We start from the raw sequence: 22964 nt of genomic DNA, 5'->3' as shown, positions 1-22964 counted from the left end.
AGTATTTAGGTGGTAAATGACTTGCCCAAGGCAAGAACTAACTTAAAACTCACATTCCAGCCTTTTGCTTCTCTTTTTTCCAGGCACAAGGCATTGTTGGGGGGGGGGGGGGAGTGGGGTACAGATAAAGCAATGCTGGAGGGCTTCACATCTGTCCCAGGAAAGGGCTAAGACCCCAAGCTCAAAGTTAGGAATGGCATCAGCACATTAAACCCAGAGTGATATTTAAAATGGAGAAAGTGATGCTGATTCAGCTGTAACACAAATAACCCCAAATGCTGCTGTTCCTACTAATCACACTTAATAACAGGTTCAGACTCCAGCTTCACTGTAAGTACTTCATTCAGGTAAATGGACTCTGGGGAAGATTCTTCTAGAAACATCTGCCAGTAAAAATTCTGCCTTGATATCCGGGAATCCATCCTCTGGGGATAAAGTCAAGGGGACACTCCGCCTGGCTGATTCCTCAGCTCCAATGGCCTCCCAGGGTCACACAGCAACTCCCCGCTCCCCCCCCCCCCCCCCCCCCCCCCCGCAAGGATGCTTTTCCCTCCTCCCAGCCAGCCCTAACTACATGAGCTGCCTTCTTGTCACTGTGTGGCCAACCTGCTGTTTACATCCATCCCCAACTTAGTCCTTTCTGTTGAGGTTCCTCTTCTTTATCTCATCTCCCCTGTTGCAATTTGTGGCAGGGTGAGGAAATGCGTCACAGAAAGAACAGCTCTCTTGGTCTTCATTGGTCTTTGGTCCTATTGGTACAAATGGTGGGCTAGAGATAATGTGGAGGCTAGGCCCCCAAGAGTGGGAGACAAGCCAGATCCAGACACCAAACCCTACCCTCGGCAGGTATCTGTCCCATCTCACTGTCTGAGCCCTGCTGTATTTATATTGAGAGATTTGAAGAACTGTGTTTCTATCGTGCTGAAAAAGTCCACTTTAAGAGCATTAAGAAGCTATCTAATTGGATAAAGGCAGCCCCACTTTAGGGAATGCAAACTTGGTACTTTATCTTGAACAAGAAAAAAATAAAATACAGCAACAATCCTTCCTACATTTCTTTGACAACAAAGTCAGAAGAAGGAAGCATTTGTGACCAGCTAAATGTGTGTTTCATCTGAAGGTGTCGACTGTAGAGAATTACACCTTGGGCTGTCTTCATTTCCTTTGCAACTTGCTACTCCTTTTGAAGAACAAAGAATAGCCCCAGTCACCCAGTTTCAGACTCCCCAACGTCCAGGATCTTAAGACGTGGCAAAAAAATAGAAGTGAAGGATGGATAAATAAAATGTGGTATAAACATACAATGGACTCAGCCATAAAAAGGAATAAAGCTCTGATACATGCCACAACATGGATGGACCTTGAAAATGTGCTGAAAGAAAGAAACCAGACACACAAGTTTCCATCTGTATGATGACATTTTGATGACATATCCAAATAGATAAATCCAGAAAGACAGAAAGTAGAGTGGTGGTTGCCAGCACCTATGTGAGGGAGGGAGAAGGGGCTGCTTCGTGGATATGGGATTTCCTTTTGTGGTGATAAAAATGTTTCGAACCTAGATATAGGGGGTAGTTATCTAATATTGTGACAGTACAAAAGGCCACTGAATAGTATACCTTAAAATGGTTAATTTTGTGTTATGTAAACTTGCCTCAATTTAAGAAAAGAATAAAAGTGACAAATCAGACAGCCACTTCTCTCCCCACAGACAAGTTGGACCATCTGGATGCTTACAAAATAATTCAGGAATTTCTTCCAGGTGAACAGAACACACCACCATATGTAAAGTGAGGTCTAGACAAGCTTTCACAAATACCTGACCAGAAACCTCAGACTGGCACAAAGGGATGTGACTTTGAAGGAGCAGGGGATCATTTGTCTGGGCTGTTTGAACTCTTGACCTAGAACTGAAACTGAGTTGATACTCAGAGTGCGAGCAGCATCTTTGAATCATCCTTTCCTCCAGGGTGTTTCTTTCTGAAGGCTTGCAGTCTGATTTGAGTGCCAGCCCAGCCTAGAAGTCCTGATTAGTGCCACTTAAAAGAGAAAAGTCCTAATGGCACCAGGTGACTTTGCTTCTGGGAGAGAAGCCTGACCTGGATAGAAGGCCAACAGGTGTGGATCGAGTAGAGGTTTGGGGAAGGAACTTGGGTTGAGCCAGGCAGTGCAGATCATGTTTAAATTGTTTCTCATTCTGAGGAACTATTGTTCTAAGGAAGACACCAACAATTCCTCATTTCTGAATACAACTGGACAGGTTGTAGCAGTCTGATTTGGTCCATACTCTGCATCCCTGTCTTTCCCCTCCCAGGCTCACTTTGACTCAGGCAAGGGCATTGCTCTGGGACCTTCCCAACACATTCCTGCATGAGATGGGACATGTGTGTTCAGACCCCTATGGGAATGTTACCAAGCTCCTAGCTCCAAAAGTGAAGAAGTGTCTTCACTTCTGATGGAACCATTATCTCCCTGGCTCACCTCGAGAGTTTATTCCCCTCAGGACCATCAGTCTAACAGCTGAAATTAGGATTTCAGGCTTTATAATGGGGTTGGACTTTTAATCAGCCAACTCCTGGCCTACCCACTGGAGGGCAGGACCTGGGTCTTACAACATGGGGTCTCTTCCACTGTATCCAGCACATAGCAGACCCTGAAAGCTCATCTGCTAAATAATACAATAACTAAAATTCAGAAATTGAGTTCATAGGAGGTGCTAGAAAAGGCATCAAGGGAAAAAAATGATAGAAGGCCCCAGTCTATTGGAAGGTCAAAGTTGCTGTGCAATGTGGCAGATGCTGGAACAGAAGTTTGTGTCAAAAGCTTTGGAAGCACAAGTGAGAGATCGAGTGACCCTGGGGGGAGAGTCAGGACCTGCAGAGTCAGGGAAAGTGGAAGGAGCTGGAGAAAACACAGAGGAGAGAGGAACTGGGACGTGCACAATGAGGAAGAGCTCCCACAGAATAGAAGGGTAGAGTATCTTCAATACAAGTCATTCAAGGTCAGATTTTACTTCTAAGTCCTTTGGGCAACTGGCCTTTCCTTTGTTTTCCTTTCATTTCTTTACTATTCTTTTCCTTTGAAATATACAAATGACTTTCTTATATGAGTATTTTATTATCTCCATGGTTTAATTGTTTAAAAAACCACAAAAAGAAAGAAAACAAAATGTGGCCTTTTTCTACACATACATTTAAAAAAGAGAGAGAGAATAGCACACACTCCATGAGATACATTTTCTACATTCTATTCTGGTCTCAGCTTAACAGATGAGGTCTTGGATGGGTCCTGAGGGGACATGATGTGTGCTCTGCCTCATGTCCTCCTGGCTCACCTTTACATCTTAGCCAATGACAAGACACCAGTATGGGCAGGAATAGCCTGATAATACCCTGTCTCAGCTGCCCCAGAACTTCTCTGCATTGCCATGTGGGACACCATGCATTTCTAACAGGTGCATATGCCTGGAAGTGTAAGGAGTTAACACCCCATAAGCTAAACCTTGACTAATGAAGAAAAGGAGATAGTGGATACACTGAATAAATACTCCTGTCTTGTGTCTCCTAAGCAGACATTCCTGAGGCACATGCTACACAACCCCTCAGAAGGACCCCCATTGGAATCAAGTGCCAGTCTCCCAGAGGAATGACCAACTCATTAACTTAACAATGCTGTCTCAAATTCACTTTCCCTCTTTGGCTATCACACTCTTCCTAGTACCTTGGGGTCACTTCCTAAAATAATCTGGGAGCACCTGGGTGGCTCAGTCAGTTAAGCATCCGACTTCAGCTCACGTCATAATCTTGCAGTTCATGAGTTCAAGCCCCGCATCAGGCTCTGTGCTGACAACTCAGAGCCTGGAGCCTGCTTCTGATTCTGTGTCTTCCTCTCTCTGCCCCTCCCCTACTCATGCGCTCTCGCTCTCTCTCTCTCTCTCTCTCTCTCTCTCAAAGAATAAATAAACATTTAGAAAGTTAAAAAAATAAAATAAAATAATCTGGATGTAAACTCTTGTCTCAGGGTCACACTTTTGGTGAAAATCTAGGTTAAGACAATGGACACCAGAAGTGGCCTTAGAAAGAAGACCCTTATTATGGGGTTTGGAATTCTGATTCATGGGTCAGAAAGATTCCACTGCTGATAGTAATGAAGTAAGTCCTGGTGTGCTGTACCATCACAATTACCAACACTCTCACTGGTGGTCAATTTGGATGAAACATGGGTAGAAGGTGAAGCACTGGCTTATGTGGTAGTGGTGACCTTTGAATGGTAGGGGCAATAGTAATTTTAAGAATTATGGAGTTATACAGATCTTGTCAATGGCTTTAGATACTTTGAGAAAAAGAAAAAGAGACATTCTAGTCAGTCAACTACCAACTTTGGGACATCCTGTGAAGAAATGCCTCCTTTGCAGTGTTTGAGCTAGGAGATATGGCTTATTTCCTGCAGCCAGAGGGCAGGCTGTGCTGAAAATCATGCCCAGAATTTAATAATAAGAGCAGCAGAGCTACAAAGAAGACTGAATACACAGCCTCAACAGGTCTCTCAGACAAAGTCAAAATCCTAATATAGAAATTGTGGGATAGAAAAACTCAGGACGGGAACACTCGGGTAGGTGAGCTGCCAAACTGGAACGCTCAGAATCTTCTTAATCTTCAGACTACCACAAAGCTCCCTCTCCCTTGCTAGATGAAACCAGCCTCTCTTCACCTACAAACAGCAAAAGGGCCTCACCAGGGGTAAGTGCCTTGTAGGTTGTCCTCCTCAAGACCACCTTGCTTCCCGTCACTGCCTTCAGACTAAAACCTGAATTCAGGTTGTAACACAATCCAAGTGAGAACATGCAGTCCCTGCTATGGGAGGAAACAGCATATATAACCAAAGTATTGCAAGACTTGGTTATATGTGCTGGAAGGGACTAAGGCAGCAGATGAGAGCGGATCTTGAAAGTTGACTATAAGGCTGGGTAAGAAAGAATTCTACTGAAATCAGACTCATGATCTCATATGCCGTGAATCTGGATTTACCATCCTTATGGTACTTTTTATGTTTTTTATTGTGTAAATTCCATGATACTGAGAACTCTTTCTCTAAGAGTATCAGCCTAAGAAGCACAAGAGATGGTCTCTATTGATCTTCCTAAAAGAAGCCCTCAGAGAATTTTTTCAAGTTTATTTATTTTGAAAGAAGGAGAGCATACAAGCAGGGCACGAGGAGAGAAAGAGGGAGCGAGAGAGAGAATCCCAAGCAGGCACTGCACTGTCAGCATGCAGCCTGATGCGGGGCTTGAACTCACGAACTGTGGGATCATGACCTGAGCCAAAACCAAGAGTCGGATGCTTAACCAACTCAGCCACCTGCGTGCCCCTCAGACAATTTTATCAACAAGGCTGTTTATCCACTAGGCACCATAGAAACAGTGCCAAGGCCCTGGCATTTACAAGGTCTGTGAAAATGAAGCTGGTGCCTCCCTCACTAGTGTTCTCCATAGTGTTTTTGTGAAGGGTGTGCTCTGTAAAGCCCTTGAGGAGAATTCAGCCTAGTGGTGGGTCCTCTGGTTTTATACAACAAATCTACTTTAACATTTCCATGTTCTTGAGCCTTCCATTCCCTCCTCAACCACCCATCCCAGTTGCTTTACTGTTCTTGGACTGCAGCTGTTGCACTTGCTCATTTACAGTTAACACCAGGCTTTGGAAGCTGTTAGAGACACCCCAGCAAATCCCCTTCATTCACAACATACTGCTTCCTGTCCCTACTGTGTAGCAGCAATCCTAGTTCTTAATGACAATCATAGTCAGTCATTCCTGCAAATATGGTCCATCAGCAAAAGGAGCCTAGAGTGCTTTAGCAGAAGCTATACTTGATCCTGTGCTGGTAGTTCTCTAGCCCCTCTCACCAAAGCCAGGACTTGTACCCCAGCAGATGTTAAGTCTGAACTCCACAAGTAGATCACTAGGACCAGGTGATCTAGGACTAGGTCCTAGGACTAGGATTGTTAGTCTGAGGGGCCAACCCGATTTATCCCTCTGGATTCCTGGACCCATGTAATCCAGCTGCTGAGCACAAGACACAAAATGTGACAATGGTACAATGATGCTTGCTCGATGTCTTATGAATATCTGAGATATTTTATGACTTTATAAATGATTTTATAAACAGGGCCACTATAAATATCAGGCACTATAGCTTTTCAAGAAGCTATAGAAATGTTAGAAACTAGAGGGCAGGGGCGCCTGGGTGGCGCAGTCGGTTAAGCGTCCGACTTCAGCCAGGTCACGATCCCGCGGTCCGTGGGTTCGAGCCCCGCATCGGGCTCTGGGCTGATGGCTCAGAGCCTGGAGCCTGTTTCCGATTCTGTGTCTCCCTCTCTCTCTGCCCCTCCCCCGTTCATGCTCTGTCTCTCTCTGTCCCAAAAAAATAAATAAACGTTGAAAAAAAAAAATTTAAAAAAAAAAAAAAAAAAAAAAAAGAAACTAGAGGGCAAAAAATGTATTGGTTTCAAAATACAAAAAAAAAAAATGAAATCACAAAATCTAAATAAATGCTTTAATACCTACAAATATAAAAAACATGGTGATGTCACTAATTGTTAAATTCAATATTTATAAAAATGTAATTACATTTGAAAAAATTTATAAGTCAGATTTTTCCACTTCAAAAGAATTTCTAAGTATACATCAATCATAGCCATGAAACCATAGCCAATTACAAATAAATAAGTTATAAGTAACTGCATGATTTTTAAATCTGGTTTATAAAAAATCCATACGATTGCATGTGTATGTGGTATTTAATGTGAAATGTGGGTGCCTTGTAATGTGTATGATTCGATATGTATAGACTGGGGATCTCTGGGAGTAGTAGTTTAGTCCACAAAATTCTTAAATAAGCCTTGTTTATAAACATCACCTTGATGTTACCATTCCTGTGATATTGGCATTAAATCTAATTTGTAGATATGTTGAATTAATGTGGAAATATCTGACTCTTCAACCTAAAATCAGAACATACCTATTAATAGAGAGTATTATAATTTAAAAGTTTAATTAATAATCTTGTAAGACATGGTCAGCTAATATATTTAGATTAACCCTTCTCAGGAAATACACTTGATTATCTATTAAATAGTAATTTTACTGATGGTCAAACTGGCCCAGAAAGTTTTAGCACTGGATAATACTGATTAGAAATTCAAGTCCCTGGACTTCAGTTCAACTCTGAACTGTTTAATCCAAAAGGAACAATTGGTCTTGCTTTATATTATCATAAATTATCATCTTTTTCAGATCACTTCCTAGTTTTCTCGGGAGTAATAGCCAGCTGGGAGCATATTCATTTACAAAAGGATTATGAAAATTCAATAGTTGAAAATTTAACAGGCCAATCTGGCAGAATTGTCAGAGATGAATGATGCTCTAAAGGCATACAGTTTTAAAAGGCACACAGTGAAGACGCTGTCCCAAAGACCTGTTTGGTAAGTATGTGCAGAGATGGCAGTATTTTCTTTGGGGCAACTTTGACACCACTCTTGATGAGAGAAGATCCCAATGTTCTATTCTGTTTAAGTGTGGGAGTCGTTACACAGACTCATTGGTCAGACCAGCATCTCCTTCCTCCACCTCCCTCCTGAGAATAGATTCCAGGTTGCATGGCAAAATTGCCCCTCCTTCCATCCTGCAGAAATTCACAACAGAGGCTCCCTGGCAATACTAATGTGCTGTAGTCATTTTGCAAACAAACCATCAGAAAAAAAAAAAAAAAAAAAAAAAGCCCACAGATGACACAGATGACAGCATGTCTTGGTGTGAAGACTGGAAATGGTGGTATTATTTCAGTGCCCTCTTGACTGCTTTTACGCCAGTGTATTTCCTGTCTCTGAATCTCCTATGCAAAATCTGACCTTATATTGGGCTAACCAGTGCCAGCTCAAAGCTTTGTGGTTTTTCTTGAGTAATACACACTGTTTTTGAAAGTTGGGAAGAAAGACCAGAGGATTTATCTATCTGAGGTTTATGGGAACTTTAGACACGTGTCTTTTGAGGTCCCCTACAGATACTAACAGTCTGATACCAGCAGCCCCGTTACTTAGCCTTTCTTAAACACCAACACAGATGTTTTGCTTCCCTGTTTCCCATTCCTGTCTTTACGAAAGATTTCCAGCTTCACTCCTACACCCCCATCTTCATCGTCTGTCCTCACCTCTGCCCCAGCCACCCAGGGAATCTGTTTATGAAGCCATCTGGCTTGTCTCTGAAACTCATGGTGCGGGCGGCCCTGACCCTAGCTACCAGCAACTCACTCTGTGGACAAAAGCAGCTTCTTGTGGTTGTTTTTTGTTTTATTGTTTGTTTGTTTGTTGTTTGCTGTGATGAAACCAGCAAAGTCTAGTAACTTTTTGGGAAAGGTGGGACTCGACAAATGAAAATTGAAGACAAGTAAAGATTTTTTTTTCCAAACTTCACCATCAAGTTTTTAAAACTACAATCTGTCTGCCTTTCAGTACTAACTGCAGAAATCACTAGGAAAAGTGACTGAGCCCAGTGGCAATGCCAAGTGGATAGCGTCTCTTAAGTGTGTTTTAAGAACCAACAGGGGGGCGCCTGGGTGGCGCAGTCGGTTAAACGTCCGACTTCAGCCAGGTCACGATCTCGCGGTCCGTGAGTTCGAGCCCCGCGTCGGGCTCTGGGCTGATGGCTCAGAGCCTGGAGCCTGTTTCCGATTCTGTGTCTCCCTCTCTCTCTGCCCCTCCCCCGTTCATACTCTGTCTCTCTCTGTCCCAAAAATAAATAAATGTTGAAAAAAAAAAAAAAATTTTAAAGAACCAACAGAGCCCACAGCCGATTTCCTCACAGATAATTCTGCAGAATCTGAGAATAAATTTAGAGAAACGATCTCATAATATCTCATTCCAGCAAAGCTTGCACCTAAAAGAGCATGTGTAATATGTGAGCATTGGGTCAGGGTTTGCATTTCAGAAAGGGGGATTATAGAGCACGGGAGGCAGGAAGGCAAGAGCGGAGGCCCTGCTCTGTCCAGATTCAGCCCTACTGGGGTTGCTGTTTTCGGCACCCTCTTGATGAAACCCAGCCGCCCACACAAAGTCAGAACAGATTTGACGAAGGTTTACCAAGTGTCTTGGGGAACTTCTGTGGCCTGCTAACGGTTGTCTGAAAATGTGTGCCTGAGGTTTACATAGCATGCCAGCAGTGTTGCCATTGAACTTCTTGGGGAAGGCACAGCGGTCCCGGGCTCCACAGCCCGGGGATTTCCAAGGTTCAGTGGTGGATAAATGACGCTCCCGCAGTCTCCCGAGGTGGTCATGTCCTTGAGGGTTCTCCTTCTGTCACATACACAGAACCCCAGCACACCGTCTCTGCAGACACCCACACTTGGTTCCAGTGCTAATTACAAACTCTCTGTCGAGACAGGAGGGGACAAGGAGAGATGAACAGAGAAAGCAGCTCTTCACTAGAAATTTTACCATTCAGCTGACTCTGACTCTGAACCTCAACTGCCTCATCTTTAAAATGGGGACAGTAATCCCCGTACAACTGGTTTTGAGAAACAAAAGTATGCAAAAGGACTTTAAAAGTGTAAAAAGCACAAAGTAAATAGAAGATAGCATCACTAGGCTCAGCTCTGGTAACAACTAGTTGTGTGACCTTCGGAATTATGAATATAATCACTACAGACCCTTCTGAAAATGCACTAAACCTGTGAAAAATCAGAGAAATTTTAAATAGCCAGGCGCTTTCCATCTGGCTAATGTGACACTCAGCTCAAATGTGTTCTCCATACCCCATCACCTGGCATTGGTTTTTCTTTAGTTCTAATTTAAGTGGTCTCAGATCTACTTCAGAATTTTTCCCTCAAAGCATCCTGGCTTTGGAGAGGAGAGACTCTTTGGTGGAGGGTCAGGCAGCTACATTCCTCTCTCTTGAGTTTTAATTCTGTGAACAAGTGAGGACAGAATGGCCTACAATGTGAACTATACGGGAGGTTTAACAAATACTACACATCCACTGGGGCAACCCCAGCCAGCTTCCTAATTGGCAGAGATGGGCACACCCAACCCGTCTTTTAGAGCATGTCCGTTAGAGCTGACTGTCCCAATTAAAACTGTGACCCAGATATAGTCACCTCTCCTCCAGAGAACTGATATAACTAGCTCTGTGGGAAAGACAGTTTCCAGTTTGTGTGTTAAGTACATTAAAGAGAACCAGACTCAGATTCATATCAAGTCAACCTCAAAGCTGTGGAAAGGGTGCCGTGCTCAAGCAGGGAAGAAGAATTGGGACAAATACCTTGAAGCTCCTGAGCTTCCAGGTTTTCACTGCCCTGACCCAAACCATCCCTCTTAGCCATGCTGATGTTGTGCCCCTGAACACAGCACGGCCATGCCCACCCCTGTGGTCTTTGCTCTTGCTGTGGCTCTAGAAAGATAAACCTGATCTGATCAATGCTCCCAAGGAGCTTATTCCCTGGCAAAAGAGATGGGAGTATACTCATGTAATCTAGTAGAAAAAACCTAGTGAGACTCAGATGAATGTCTGGCAGAGTGACTAGGAGAATTTGAAGAAAGATCTCTTATGGCTGAAGGGCTGAGGAAGGTCAGGGAGGAGGTGGCATTTGATGACAGCTTTGATGGAGGGTTTCAAGACACTAAGACTGGTATAAGATGATGTGGAGATAGGAATTTGCTTGGCTGGGCATGCAGGCCTGACAGGGTCCAGGAGAGTCCCTGAAGTGAAAAGGAAGGGAACTAATGTTACTTGAGCACCTATTATGTCAAGCACATATGTTTTCATAAGTACATATGTCTTTAGCATTACTCTCAGTAGGCTTTATTATTCCTGTTTTGTAGGTGGAGAAAAGAACTTCAAAGAAATAAACTGACTTACTTTAGGTCCCAACAGCTAGTGATTGGAGATCCAGGACTCTAAGTCAAGCCTGCCCAATTCCAAAGCCTTTTTCTACACTAAGCTGCTTTCCTGGATCCAAGGCTTGAAAAAGAAGATCATGGCCATATCTTAGGAAGCCAAAGAGCTTGGGTTTTTCCTTCCTTTTTGCCTAGTTAAAGCTTTGCAGGCCTGGCTCAAACCCTACCCGTCCCACTAGACCTTTTCCGAATGTTCCAGAGTCTCTGATATTCTCAGTTACTCTGATATTCCCACTGCCCTGCAACACGCTTTATTGGCTAATGTGAATCCATCACAAATGCCCAGTAGAGACGTAAGTTCTTCAGGGAAAATAACTGGTCTTGCCCTTCTTCCTTACTCCTGAATGAGTAATTCAGGAACTATCTCTTTCTGGAGAGGATACACAGACCAGCAGTGCTGCCTTCACCCCAATATAGTCTGCCTGCACCGAACTTGGAAGGAGTGGTTGCTCCCCCAATCTCCCATGGCCCATCGACACACATTTGCCTTCCCTGAAGTTTCTCTCCACAAGGAAGTCACAGGAAACACGCCCAGGTCTGCTAAGAGCAACCAACGCAGCAGGCCACCGGGCCACACTTGGCCATGCTTAGTCATGCACTGGCCTGAAAACTGATGATGGAGTGTTTATTGGCTAGGTCTAGAGAGCCGCACCTCCCCACCTAGATGTACAAGGAGACGCTCCAGCCTGGACGGAGACACCACCATAGGCAGCTCCAGCTCCTGTGTGGAAGGGGCTGCAGATGCTGTCAACTCAAAGCCTGGGAACTTGTTTGGGTGTCTCTGAATTTAGTGCCTCAGTAGATATGTCAAAAGGAGGAGGCATCCTTACCTTCTCACTGATCATTTCCAGACCATTAAACACTTCCACTCTTATAATGGCTGATTTTCCAGGTCACAAATTTCATGGGCATACTTGCTACTTACAGGATAACTATTGATCATTTAATTGCAAGGTAAGTACCATAGAAAGGATGGGAAAATCACATGGTAAGCAATTATAGCTTAAGTACTTGGTTATTTTTGAGTCTGTGTGGCTGCCAGTCATTATTCTCAAAGTTTAATTTAGTCCTAGAAAACGCTCAATGGTGTACATAGGCATGATCAAAAAGTGTCTTCCTTTTAATTCATAATTACATCAGTAGCACATTAAGTATATTCTTTTCTTTAACGTTTTTATTTATTTTTTTTGAAACAGAGAGACACAGCACACAAGCAGGGAAGGGGGAGAGAAAGAGAGACAGAGAGAGAGAGAGAGAGAAAGAGAGAGAATCCCAAGCAGGCTCTGCACTGTCAGTGCAGAGCCCAACATGGGCTCAATCCCACAAACTGTGAGATCATGACCTGAGCCGAAATAAAGAGTTGGACATTTAACCAACTGAGCCATCCAGGTGCCCCAGATTAAGTGTATTCTTAGTTTACTCTCCCTGACCATTTTCTTTCCACGGTGTATTCCCCAAAGTAAAAGAGTAGAAGGCCAGAACTAGGATTATACAACCCCAATAAAGAATCCCGGTCCCATTATTTTCCAGTGATGATATACCTTGGTTGGGCAAGATGCTTAAACTCTCTAAGCATTAGTTTTTCATTAGTCAGATGGTGTGAAAATACCTACCTCATGGGGATATTGCTGGCAATAAGTAAGTTGTAAAACGTTCCTGGCACATAATAGTGATACAGGTATACGTCCTTTTCTTTTTTTATTTTTTTTTTTATTTTTTTTTTAACGTTTATTTATTTTTGAGACAGCGAGAGACAGAGCATGAACAGGGGAGGGGCAGAGAGAGAGGGAGACACAGAATCGGAAGCAGGCTCCAGGCTCTGAGCCGTCAGCCCAGAGCCCGACACGGGGCTCAAACTCACGGACTCACGGACCACGAGATCTTGACCTGAGCTGAAGTCGGACGCTTAACCGACTGAGCCACCCAGGTGCCCCTATCCGTACTTTTCAAACCTTCACGTTATGCCACTTCACTTTCATGAAAGCCCTACATTAGTATTTGTTTGTGCTAACCAAAAGGAATCCAAAATTATTTTTTCTTTTATGAAAAAAGGTGAAAAGCAAACCAGTGTTCAGCACTGGTTTTGCCGTGAGCCATGATAGAGGCAGTGTACACCTCGAGCCGTGAGACTCATGCCACCAGCCTCCTTCCCTGGGAACTTCACACAGTATCAAGCCACCATAGCTTTGAACTGTGCCTGTGAGCATCTATGCTTTAGCTCAATTTATTCCGGGCATTGGTTAGCAAGACGTGCCCTAAGATATCAGAAAAGCCTAATATCTGCTTTCAGATAGCGGGGGAAACCTATAACCGTAAGTACCTATTTGATGCTTACTCCATGCCAGCCACAGTTTTAACAGCTCTGTAATATGTATTAACTCAATTTTCACACCAGGTCCCATGACGGAGCAACGTTATCAGCCCTATCTTATGGGTGGGAAACTGAGACACAGCGTTACTTGCCTGAGGTCAGCAGCTATCAAAACGGTAGAGATGAGGTCAATCCAGGAAGATAGGCTACAGAGTTCATGTTTTTAACCTTTGTATCAGACTTCCCATAGATAGTGAGCACAGGTTATTTACACTTAAAAGGCACTGTGTGATGAGGTCACTGGATGAGTGAGAGGATCAAATGTTAGGTTAGAGGTTGTAGTAGTCAACCTTTAAGATGGCTCCCAATGACCCCTGCCTCCTGGTATTCATACCTATGCATAATCCCCTCCGCTTGAATGTGGACTGGACCTAGTGACTCACGTCTAAAAATAAGAATATAGCAAAAGTGCTGAGGTGTCATTACCGAGATTGGGAGACAAGAAGACTATGGGTTCCATCTTGGGTAGCTCCTCTCACTCTCACTCTGAGGGAAACCAGCTGCCATGTTGTGAGCTGCCCTGTGGAGTGATCCATGTGGCAAGGAACTAAAGTCTCTAGTGAACAGCCAGCCAGAACCTGAGGCTTGCCAACAGCCTCGTGAGCATGGAGGTGGATCCCTCACAAGCTGACCCCTGTGAGGACTGCAGTCAGCATGGCCAACATCACCAACTTCAGAACCACGGCCTTTAAACCCAATAAGCTAAGCAAATAAATGGTTCTATTTAGCACATTCAGATCCACCACCAGAAAAATTAACAAAGATAAATTTAACAGCCAAAGAAAAAGAGAAAAGAAGAAGATAAATTGGTATGCTTGTTGTTTATGTTTTCTTAATAAGGACCATTCATGTTCCTGGAAGAGTGGGGTAGTGGGTAGAGTTGTCTGCAGAAAAAGGAATAAGACCTGTGTGCCAGTCTTGCCATAGCCTCATTCTTTTCCCTAATTCTGCACTCAACAGCTGTGGAGTTTGGGAGAAGCCTGTGAACATTCTGGGTCTCAGTAATCCCATATGTAAAAAAGAGTAATACTAGCCTGCTTGAGCAAGCAAGGGGACTGGACCAGATCATCCTTCAAGGATCCTTTTCTTGTTCTGAAATGTATAATTCTCTGCGGCTTTATTCAGACCAAGTTTTGACTGCCCTATACTGTGGTTCTCAAACTTTTTGGTCTCAACCTCTTTACTCTTTTAAAAATTTTGAGGATCTGAAAGTGTTTTTATATAGTGGAATATATATATATATATATATATATATATATATGTATATATATATATATACACACACAATATATTACATATATATATACACACACACACATATATATGTGTATGTATATATGTGTGTATATATATATGTATATGTATATATATATATGTATATATATATTCATTCCAGTCTTTACTGTGTTAAAAATTAAAACTGAGAATTTGTTTAAATTTATTAAATCATTTAAAAATAATAAGCCTATTATATGTTAACATAAAAATATAATTTATGGGGGCGCCTGGGTGGCGCAGTCGGTTAAGCGTCCGACTTCAGCCAGGTCACGATCTCGCGGTCCGTGAGTTCGAGCCCCGCGTCGGGCTCTGGGCTGATGGCTCAGAGCCTGGAGCCTGTTTCCGATTCTGTGTCTCCCTCTCTCTCTGCCCCTCCCCCGTTCATGCTCTGTCTCTCTCTGTCCCAAAAATAAATAAACGTTGAAAAAATATATATATATATATATAATTTATGGAAGGTAGCTATATTTTTATAACTAAAGGGAGAAGTTATATTTTTATAACTAAAGGGGAAGAGCTACCTTGTGGAAGGTAGCTATATTTTTATAACTAAACCATTATTTTATGGTTTTTTGCAAATCTCTTTAGTGTTTGGCTTAACAGGGGACAGCTAGTTTCTGATACTAGCGTTTGCATTCATTCTATTGCCATATCACATGACAGGTAGCTTCTGGAAACTTCTCAGTACACTGGTGAGGGAATGGCAGTGAAAAGGGCAAATAACATCTTTGTGTTATTATGAAAATAGTTTTGACTTTACAGAACCCCTAAAAAGGTTAAAAAGTTTTCTGGACCCCCAGAGATGCCTGGACCACACTTTGAAAACTTCTTGATGGAAATGCTATGATTTCTTCTCAGCCTTTTGCCTACCCACCATCCAAAATCATCACCATCACCACCACCACCACCACCATCATCATCATCATCATCATCATCATCAAATACGCACACACATGTGCAAATTTCCACACTCAATTTTCCTAAAACCTCTCTTTGGAAAACTTAACATTAAAGTATTAACCCCAAGCACACCCTCTGCAGACCTACTGATTCTAATGATAAACTGTCAGCTCATCCTCCAAATGGTGGCTTCCTGATTATCTGCTGAACCTGATGAAAGTAACAAATGGCTTCTTGAGGGTGTGCATCTAGTTTTACCAACTGGATGAATAGCTGAGGAATTTCAAATGTTGCTTGCCTTTGAAGCTTTGGCTTTAAAAACAAGTGCCTGGGGGAAATGAGCAATGAGGAGGCCTGCTTCAAAAGCTAAGCAACCCCCTGATCCAACAAAACAACAGGGACCCTCTAAAGCCCCTGCAGTCAGCCAACCAGGAAGCAACCCAAAGGGGCAGGGGGCAACATCAGATCAGGGGGGTACTTTCTGGGAAGATCTTTAATAATGAGCGATGTGGAAAAGGAAATCTCTAGATCTGGTCACACTAAGTGGGTAGAATGTGGGGTGGGAAGTCTTCCAGACAAGGACTTTTAAGGACCTTTAGTTCTATTTCTACTTAGTGTTACCAAAGGCTTGGTGTTACCAAAAGCAAATGACTCTCTAAAAGTGACAAAGATGGTAAGAAGAGTGCTAAATTCCTCCCAGCTTTTTGTGCTGTATTTCTCATCAATGGGTCTGCGAATATATTTCTGAATATATTTCCCAACCAAAGATAGGATACATTCCCCACCCTATTTATACCTGAAATACTAACCCTTTCATTCACTCAACAATTATCAAGACCCTAGTTTGTTGCTGGCACTGTTCTAGCACTGAAACAGCAGTGAACAAAACATTGAAAAATTCTTGCCTTTATATTGTAGTGGGAGAGATAAGCAAACAAAATACACCATATGTCAGTGGTAATGAGCATCACCACTTAAAGTGGGGAAAGGGGATAAGGACTACAAGAGTTGAGAGTTGTTTGCAATTTTAAATAGGTCAGTTGTAAGCAAACTGGGTGTGCTTGGGAAGCCTGGGAATTTGAAATATCATATAACTGCATGAATTTGGCCATCATGAAGTCAATCAGAATTCATTCATTTTCAGTAAATCAGTCAGTCAATAAATATTTACTTGGAACAGTGACTATTTTGCAACGTTGGGAGTTTGGGGAGGTGGTCCCCTTGGGTGGGCACCAGCTTTGGCTCAAGAGGCCAGTAGGGTAATGACTCACCGTGGGAGACTGGAAGCCAGACTGCCTGAGCTTGCATCCGGTGTTGTAGCCATGAGACACTGAGCCACTGGCTGAACCTTGCTACTCTCCTGTTTTCTCGTCTTCAAAGTGGTTATAATACAAGTACTTACCTGAGGGGATGTTATTCACACTGAATACTGGGCATAAAACTACTCTCAAATGGTAGCCATCCAAGCAGAAATCAGAAGAGAAGACCAGGAGAGAATTGTTTGTGGGCATGTGACAGACTCTGTCTTGAGACTCCCCAGAAATAAATAGGGTCCGATGAGATTTGAGACTTATCTGGATCTCATTTGGCTGGTAGAGTCTTGGGAAAATCAGGTTACAATATTCGTTTTCAGTAGGTTCCACTGGGCTCCCAAAGCAGAGAGGAACACAGCTCCCGCTGATAACTTCAGCTGACCAAGAGAACTGTCTACAAAGAGCGCCATTCCAAACAGGACAGGATGATTTTTTACAGAAGAGAGTAGTTTTCCATGACAAAAAGGACTGATAAGCCTCTGCTGAACTGGAGTGAAGGCTTTGCCATCTTCACTATCCAAGTGCTGGCCAACCACAGTCGAGATAACAACATCGCCACTCATGTGGCCACCAAACGACTGAAGCCTGTCCTCCCTCGTTTGCATAAGAATCCTGCTCCATCTGTTAGAAGGAGCAGTATCTGTTCATGCTAATCTGATTGCTCCTATAACTTGTATTAAAAAACATGGAGGTTACCACAAGCTTTGCTCTGACCTTTGATTTTCCAATATCGCATCTGGGGTAAGCACTTCCTTTTAATCTCTATGGACAATAGGCAAAATTTCACCAAGGGGACTGCTGACAGAGGCGGAGATCATAGAGCATGTGTCCATGACCCCAGGTTAGATGATTATAATAACGCTTTTTAGGCTCTTCTAATAAAGAATATGCTGAACAGGCTTCAACGTGCGTGTGCAAAAGTCTAATTGCTGTTAACATGTCACTCCCATCACCGAGAAGCAACAATGTACTGACGGCTTGTCAAATCTGGAATTGATTTCGAAATTGCTTTAATGAGGCAGTGAATAAGTTTGCAGGAGCCCGGCCATCTGAGAGGCCTCCTCAGCAGCATCAGCAGTTGAGATCACCTGCAGTTGCTTTGTTGACCGGTCATAAATGAGGATGGGGCACACAGAGGGTTGCTTTTTGCTTACTGAGGATTTGCAAGCTCTAGCTGGGATTTCAGTCCCTGTTCCCATCGCTGAAGTCCCTTGCATTTTAGATTTGTTTTGAAGTGTGTGTGTGTGTGTGTGTGTGTGTGTGTGTGCATTTCCCTTCCAGCTATGCCAAACCCCCTCCCATAAATACCTCCGATTGAGAGGGTTGGGCTGCTTTTTCTCCAAAGTACAAGGAAGGATTACAATTTCCTTCTTGTTCTTCATCCAGTAGGTGTGAGAGCTGCTTTGAGAGTCAGGTGCCTGCTGGTTTTGAGCTTTGTCCTGATAATCAAGATTGATTGTAAATAGATGGAGGCCTGGATGCAGAATAAAGCTTTTCTACCTGCATCACTGTCTGCAGTGAAGGAGTTTAACAACCCTCACTCCACCTCCAAAATTACTGCACCCACCTTTTGTTTCCCCTGAGGGATGAGGAAAGTTGGTAAAGGTTTTGCAAATAGGCAAAGGCTAGAAGCCAAGGCTATTCTCAGTATCCAGTCAGCTGAAACCTGGTGGGGGCAGAAATGGCTCTGTTTGTTTTCACATCACCCTCTAATCACAACTATTTCCAGGTCCTCCAAACTCCAGAGGCAGGTATGAGGAAAGCACCAAGGAAAATCTGACCAAATCTAAAGCGATGTGTCGCCTAATTCCAGATCAAAATGTAATTTGGGATTCGTGATGAGGAAACGGTGTTTTCCCAGCCAAGAGACCTGAATAAGCTTTCCTGGCTTCCTTGTCTTTAACTTGTAAACAACACCAGCACTTTGACAATGAAGACAAATGTATGCCCAGCTTGCAGTAACAATGAAAGGACTGCCAGTAACACTTCACAATTGTGGCTTTTATTACCTGCCTCCCCAACCCAGAACATTATTTCATTCAGAGCCAAGGTGGAGAGCCAAATTGCCTTATTTCCAACAGATATGAGCGTATTTTAGAAAAGCATCTATGTGTATTATATTCCATGGGGCATCATCTCATTTATATTGCCCCCACGTTTATGAGTGCATGACCAGCATCCTTATCAGGTACAGATGCCTCCAAGAAATTGGATGCTACAGGGTCCATATATCAATGTTATGATGATGTATTTTTCATGAAATCTGTAAATAAGGTCAACAGGATAGGGATATTCTGGATGACAGAATGTTTAATCGTTTTTGAGGAATGCTGTGTTTCCTGTAAAAAGTCAATTTACCTTTTTTTTCCCCCTCCAACTCTTGCTCATTAAAAAGTCTGATGGCTGCTTTGGAACAACCACCACCCCCACCCCACCTCCAGCATGTTAAGAGAAAGAGATGGTTACTCTTGTATAAACCAATGAGTAGAAATGCAAGTTGTTAGCATGAAAAAAGTGGGTAATTGGCACCTCTGGGGTTTCTGATAGTTTGTCTTTTCTTATCACCTGAAACATTGTCTCAAGCTGAAGGAAACAGTGACTTGGTCTTCAAAGAAGTCTGTGACAAAAGAAAAAGAAAATGCTCAGGGTCAGGAGTGCTAGGATTCCAAGTTCACAAACGTTGTTTTCATAATCTCAGTGAAATTGGAAAGTGATCTCAGCTTCTGCCAAGACCTCTATCTGTTCCGAACATCAATTGCACACTGGGGTCTGTTATCTTAAGAGGCTCAAGAGCTAGGGAAACCAAAGCTGTTATGTCCCGCTGTCCACATCCCCCTCGACTGTGGGCTGCTCAGGACTGAGGAAGTCATCCAAGACAGTTCACTTGGCTCTGCACCCCACTGAAGGCCAGAAGCGAAGCTGCATCACTGGTAGGGAGAGATGCTGGAGACCAAGGGGGAACAGAACTGGGAACCACAGCTCAGAGAGAAGTTGAAAACTGCAAGCACAACTGGGTAGCCTGAAGGATATTCACCCAATCTGTTGCCCGGGCTTGGGTGTCACTTTGTCAGCCCTCCTCTCTAGACCTGTGACACAGGAATAATGGTGGCTCTGTAAAAGGAGGCAATTGTGAAGAAATGGAAATATCAGGGCTGCAAAGGCCTTACCAAAGGACCAGTTCTATAGAGGCAGTGAATATTGGGGGTGCCTGAGTGGCTCAGTTGGTTCAGCGTCTGACTCTTGGTTTCAGCTCAGGTCATGATCTCATGGTCTTGAGTTCAAGCCCCATGTCAGGCTCTGTGCTGACAGTGTGGAGTCTGCTTGGGATTCTCTTTCTCTCTCTCTCTTTCTCTCTCTCTCTCTCTCTCTCTCTCTCTCTGCCCCTCCCTTGCTCACACTCTCTCTCTCAAAATAAACTTAAAATAATAATGAATAATAAAAAGAGAAGCAGTAAATATTGAACTCTTACTACAGCTACAGATCCTGATCTTCCCAATGTTGCATATATATATATATATATATATATATATATATATATACATACATGTACATAAGAGACAGAGAGCAATAAAGAGACAGGTTTTAAAAATATAATAGCAACTTTGAAATAACTAAGGAAAGGAAAAATATCCTTCTGTATTAAATACATCATTTTCTTATTGTCCTTATTATTAACAAAACAGTGTAGACAATCTCTTCCAGATCAGTGAGCATCCCCTCAGGCCTAAACACAAGAGCGAAAATGAATCTTGAGTGACAGAGCCTGGAATTTCACTTGCTCCCGCCACCTGCTCTTGGAGGTCAACGGTGCTGTGGTGTGTAATTACCAACTTCATTGCTCCCCTCTCCCACTGTCTAACTGATGGCCCTGACACCAGTGCTGGGTCAGCCCTCTAAAAACATCCAAGCATGAACTGCTCCTCCATCCAACAGATGCTGCTCGCTTGGGAACCTACCAGAACCAGGAACTCAAGGATGGCTTGTGTTTGCTCAGACCTGGAAAAAAAAAAAAAAAAAAAAATGATGGAGCAAAAAAACAAGATTACAGATCTACTCCAGGCAGAATCAACCTTAGAATTTGGTCTCAGCTGCAACATCCACTCCATGCACTAACGTACTTATTGGCCCCCTTCCAAGTAAGACACCTGAGCTTTAGTTTCTCGCCTCTTTCTAGGTCTTTTGCTACCCTCTGAAATCACATGCAGACAGTGGAATCATTGCCTCAGCAAACACTGAAATATTATAAGGAGTCCACATGGCAATGGATTGCTCACATCTGTCAACGGCTGCAAAGAGCACACCAGAACTGCCACAGGATCTTCTTTACCGGTGAAATACAAATTGCCAGTCAAAATCTGGGATTCTGTGCCTGGAAGCTGTGCTCTGGAATTGACCTCTCCAAAACCCCAACAAACCTTGCACCCAAGAGACTTGGGGAATTTGGTCTCTTTTCTTGTTCATCTCTGGGCTGCTAGAGTAGACTCCTAGAAGTATGTCCCTTCTTTCTCCCTAAGTACCAAACCCCAGCTCCCCTGAGAGACACAGATCCTCTACAAAGTGGCTGGTTTCCATCCCAGACCCTTCTCTATTTCAGCCCATTACCATGGCCCGGCTAAGAGAAGAGGCTTCACCTTAAAAATGAGAGAGGAGAGGGAAGGGCACCTCTTAGAGCTTCTCATCACTAAACACCTCTGTAAACACTGTCGTTCTAATCCCTCACTCCCCCGATAAACCTAACGTTCAAGAAACAAAACTGGAGTCGCAGATGCTGTATGCTAAGATATAGTGCAAAATTAGAGTTTCGAAGGGTGGGCCCTTATGATATTTTTCATAGCTAAAGTTATTTGTCTCTATCACTTGCTCTGGATTAGGGATCAACAAAGTATAGCCACAGGCTAAATCTGGCCTAGTGCCTGTTTTTTTTTTTTTTTTTTAATTTTTTTTTTAATGTTTATTTTATTATTTTTGAGACAGAGAGAGACAGAGCATGAACGGGGGAGGGGCAGAGAGAGAGGGAGACACAGAATCGGAAACAGGCTCCAGGCTCTGAGCCATCAGCCCAGAGCCCGACGCGGGGCTCAAACTCACGGACTGTGAGATCGTGACCTGAGCCGAAGTCGGACGCTTAACCGACTGAGCCACCCAGGCGCCCCATAGTGCCTGTTTTTGTAAATAAAATTTTATTGAAATATGGCAGTGCTCATTCATTTACATATGTCTACAGCTGAGTTGGCACTACAAAGGCAGGTGTAAATAGTAATGACAGAGACTATAATGACTCACAAGGCCTAAAATATTTACTGTCTGACCCTTTACAGAAGATATTTGCCAACCCCTGCTCTATTGGTTGTCCTCACATTGCCCAGTTATTGTTAGTGGTAGCATTCATCAATTCATCTGCTATTGGCTATTTTGGGTTATGATGGAAAAGCTCACGGAACCCAAGCAAACAAACAAAAAAGGGAAACTCATGTGCACTAGATCCTAGTTATCAGTGGTTAAGTACATAAAAAATAGAATTAACTGCACACAAGGAAACTAGTTCAATTTTTAAAAAAAGAATGGCAGAGGCAGGAATTGCATACTTAACTGAAGCCCACGCTGTGGTTATTGAGCAAATGCCTCAAGATTATGGAGCAAATAAAGATAAAAGAACTCTGCCCTGTAGAATATCAATGAAAAAAAATTATTGAAGATCATTTCACATTAGATTCCACTCTCCAAAATCCACAGATATGAAAATGAAGGAAATCTCTTTAGGGATTTGCTCAAGAGAGCCCAAATTTGTTTCGCTTGATCAACTACCAACTCTTAAGTGATTCTTTGCAAAGAAACCTTTTATATAAGAAGTATCTTTTAAAGTGAGAACAAAGAAATTAGTTTTTGTTTTTCTGTGGAATACATAATGCCAAATGTAGCATGCTTTCCGACTCTGCCCTACATCTATTGTCCATTTTAGGAGTCACTGTTAAAAATCCTCTCACTGAGGGGTGCCTGGGTGGCTCAGTTGGTTGAGCGTCCGACTTCGGCTCAGGTCATGATCTCGCGGTCTGTGAGTTCGAGCCCCGCGTCGGGCTCTGTGCTGACAGCTCAGAGCCTGGAGCCTGCTTCAGATTCTGTGTCTCCCTCTCTCTGACCCTCCCCCATTCATGCTCTGTTT

General features: G+C 43.1%; 1 protein-coding gene across 1 annotated transcript in view; it reads right to left on the bottom strand.

Annotated features, from left to right (window-relative positions):
- Window positions 1-22964, bottom strand: part of THSD7B (thrombospondin type 1 domain containing 7B) — a 1583569-nt gene that overhangs the window by 1294120 nt on the left and 266485 nt on the right. Inside the window, exons 6-7 of the mRNA XM_045479666.1 lie at window positions 20761-20800; window positions 19370-19421 (exon numbers count right to left, since the gene is read on the bottom strand). The gene's annotated coding sequence lies outside the window, so the exon portion shown is untranslated. The remainder of the gene's footprint in view (window positions 1-19369; window positions 19422-20760; window positions 20801-22964) is intronic.

This window comes from Leopardus geoffroyi, chromosome C1 (assembly GCF_018350155.1).
Source record: "Leopardus geoffroyi isolate Oge1 chromosome C1, O.geoffroyi_Oge1_pat1.0, whole genome shotgun sequence".
Taxonomy (NCBI): domain Eukaryota; kingdom Metazoa; phylum Chordata; class Mammalia; order Carnivora; family Felidae; genus Leopardus; species Leopardus geoffroyi.
This window is presented reverse-complemented; position numbering and strand designations above follow the sequence as displayed.